Raw genomic sequence first — 4,542 nt, 5'->3', positions numbered from 1 at the left:
TTTTCTCTTAGATATATATAACTACCTTTCTGTGCATATTATGCATATATAACTAGATCTCTTTTGCGTTTCTCCTCAATATATATAAATATATACATTGTAGTTATGAGCAGTAAAAAATATTGATAATATGAATTTGTATTCCTAAGTACTTTTCCTATTTAATAGTTATTTTTTTTAAGTATTGATTTGAATTTTATTGTACCTTGTAAATTCTTACAACAGTGCTATGAAAAATAGGAAGAAATTGCTGTATAATAAAACGTGAATTTTTCAATGTTTGAATTTAGAGAATTATGCGTAAAAAAAATGATAAACTTATCTAGAAACTATATTATACATAAACACCTTAAAATGAAACATTTATATGTGTGATATTTTTTATGTTTACCAAATTATATTAATGAAATATATAATAATATCAATATATTAAGTTTTAATATTTCGAGTATTACAGATATAGAGAAATTAAAGAACATATTGTCAATCGCTAATGATGTTTAAAGGTTACAGAATTTATTTTTCTCTTTATAGAATATATACACTTTCTCAAAATACAAATAAATTACTATAACAGTCCTTATGTAGTTTCTATGTTTAGGAATACACATAAATGTATTTATGAAATTATATTAAAAATTAGTAATTAATATGAATTAATATTTTGGAAAGCACCGATAAGGATTTTTTCAATTTGGTTATAGAGAAATTGATAAATCTTTCAAACACACTGATAGGGTAGAGTTATTAGAAAACATAAAAGCTTAATTATTTATCATTATAATTTAAAAAATATTCCAGAATAAACCGAATAATAATATATGTGTTAAGATAAAGCTACTTCTGATATATGAATAATGATTATAATAGTGTTGTAGGAAATGTGTATAATAAAATACCTCTAATGAAATTGTAAATTTTAAAAAATGTTATAGATTTTTTATTATAAAATTGTTTAAACAATAACTTTTTTCCTTTGTTATTTGTCTATAGACGTAACATATTTTACTTATATATATTTGAATTTACTGTTATTATACCATTATTAGCTCTCATTTATTTAATGTGCACAACTTAAAGAGGCTTTATGGGTTAATTTATACAATATTGTGTAATACTTTTGTCAATTATCTTTACATAACATTTGATTCATATACATTTACATGTTTAAAAATACTTTTACCTTTTTAGACAATTCTATATAACTGAAGGATATTCATATATAATTTATTGTGTAATTAAGAAAAAGAAAATATTTCGTTGATAATGTATCTAGAATGATTCTAAAAATTCAAACTGCTATATATATAATAAAAGTATAAACAAAAGAACTTATAGCAGAACACATTAATTAATATGTTTAAAATAAATATATATAAAAAATCATAATTATTTTTATATATTCTTCCTAATAATTTATATAGAGACGTAGGTTACATATGCAATATATATATACTTATATATAATAGAAAAAAAAAATTTATTTAAGGAAATCACAAAAACTCTTATGAAATTTTCATGCTATATGAGAAGTAATATGAAGTACCTTATTTTAGTGATGTGAATAGGAATAAATATAAGTACAATGTTTCAGTTATATGGAAACGTATTTGTATTAATATTTTTTTAACATTCATTTAATTGAATATTATAATATTGGATAAGGAAAAAATATCACATTTCTGTTTCTACATTATAATATATAAATTTGTTACAAGTACAATCTAAACCCATCTGAATTAAATAAAATACGATAATTATATAAAAATATAAACAAATTTATTTTATTAAATACATTAATTTTATTACATGGTTAAATGAATTTAATTTATGTCAATATAGTATGTAAATTATATTATACTGAATAAAAGTTATATATTTTTTTACTATTTTACCATCAATAATACGTATTTTAGTTTTTCTTTGTTTATATAAAAGAGAATTTATATATATATAACTCAAAAAATAGCATTATTGCATAATATGCTATTAAATAATATATTTTATCATATTTATTCCTTGAAGCAAGATCAATCTTAGGATGAATTTTAACAAACACATTATATTCATAAATATCAATAAATTTTTTTCAAAGTTTTTAATTAAATTATTGTATTATATCTATGAGAATTATCACGAGGAATAATCATTTACAAGAAATTATTAATTCTTCTAATTATGTAAGTAATGTAGTTATACAAATATATACACTACTCAATAGCAGTACCATTTTTACATTGGACAAGATATCTATAATTTCTAGTGTAAGGAATAAGAGAAAATGTATATATCTTAAAATTTTCTTTTAGACCCTTAAGTTATAATATATAATGATAAATATAATTTTTAGTGAGGATGTCCAGTTTCCAAAAAAAAGAACGCAACTGTGATATTATATAAAGGATGAATTTGATAACAGGCAACAATGTTAAAACTGAATTTTTTTTATGAATAAATCTGAAATTCACATCACTCTTGTATTATCTATATTTCTGGCATTCTGGAGAGAGTTTACTTTAAGAATTTCTTATTTAATAAGGTATAATGATAGTACATAACACAAATTTTTATATAATATATAATTTTTTTACCTTACATCTACAAAATGATAATAAAAATAATTAAGCATATTTTATGGTAATGGTTTTCATTAAAAATCACCACGTAAACTTTTGTGTATTGTTAAATTCAAGAATAGGAAAAAAAATTATTACATGTAGTTTACATATATATATATTCAGAACTAATTAATTAATAATTTTTATTGCATACTAATTTATATTTTAAAAGATAAATGATATATATTATAAAAATATTTATTATATTATTAAATATAATATAAAAATGAATTAAATATTAAATAAAAAACATGGTAAAATTAATACAGCAATAAAACTTCTATTTAGAGCAATAATATTCGCAATATATACATCAGAAAACTAAACATACTCCTATATTATAAAAAACATTTATGCATAAAATAAATCTTACCAAAATCCAGAAATACATAATATCATAATTAATTATTAAGGAGAGATAAAATTGAAATTCATTCGAAAATAATAAATATATAACCGAAATAGATAGTATGTCTTAACATATAATGATATAAATAAAATGTTTAGAAAATGAAACATTATGAGTTTATTTATTTTTTTGTGTATTATAGGTATTCATTAATTTCCTTATTTATATTGAAGAGATATCACGATTTCGAATGTACGAGCTAGTATATAAATTATATTTTTAGCTTATCCTTGTTTATATTACCATTTTTATTTAATTCATATAAGGATATAGTTTCTTATAACTAATATATGATATTTAGCATTTATAATTAGTTTAATATATTACTTATGGGAATTATAATAAGTTAAAATATTTGAATAAAATTAAGAAAATTTAATACAACAAAATGTTTATTAATACGTGAAAGAAAAATAAAAAATTGATATTCTAACATAAAAGAACTGGCTTATATTATATTTATAAATAGAATCTTGATAATAGAATATCAAATATTATGATTAATGAATAATATATATTTATAAATTATAATAATATACCCTTTATGAATTTAATAGAATAAGAAAAAATAACATATTTTTTTCATGTTTTTATATGTATTACATTTACCATATATTATTAAAGTTATATATTATTTTGTTTTTTACGCTTTTATAATAAAAGTTTTTATATATTCTTTTTGAAAAAAATATTATATATAACAAAATAGTTATGCCTGTTTTATATATTATTTTTTTTTCTAATTAAATAAAAATATTTATTGTATAATTTGCTACATATAATTTTTCCCATTCCATAAAATATCAATATGAAGCTTCATCATTCCTACTATTCTAATTAATTTAATATCATTTATATAATATATAATAAAGAAATCGTTATCTAACATTTTATTATTATGAGAAAACATACATTTAATTATAAATATGTGAATGTAAAATTTAGATTATTTAACTTGTATAATAAATTTTGTAATGTGTTTATATATAATGAATATAAAATCTACTGTAATTCATATTTAAAATAAAGTCTGTAAAACTTGATGCTTGAGATTTAATGATTTATTATATTGTTTATTTATATATGTTTTTATATATGTGTAATAAATAAATTACTTTTCAAGTATATTATTAACATATGAATTATGTAAATTTACATCAAACTTATTATCCCATATATTTCAAAATATTCAATAGGAACAAAAATAATTTAAGATATATGATTTAACTGAAAAATAATTGTAGCATAATACGAAACAATTATCATGAAATTATTATTCTACGACCTCTATTGGAAAATAAATCTATATAACATTAATAGATTTATTATTCCATATATATGAATATGATTACAAATCGTGCGATTTAATATATTTCAATATATCATTAATTTTTTTGGAATATTGAAAAGAATTATTTTAATTCATTGAATTACATAATAAAAATATAGAATAATATTAAAAATTAATTTTGCATTGTGTTACATCTGATAAAAAAGTAAAAAAAAAAAATATAT

The sequence above is a fragment of the Plasmodium gonderi genome (assembly GCF_002157705.1).
Source record: "Plasmodium gonderi DNA, contig: Pgo-contig_112, whole genome shotgun sequence".
NCBI classification, from domain to species: domain Eukaryota; phylum Apicomplexa; class Aconoidasida; order Haemosporida; family Plasmodiidae; genus Plasmodium; species Plasmodium gonderi.
Note: the sequence above shows the minus strand (reverse complement) of the source record.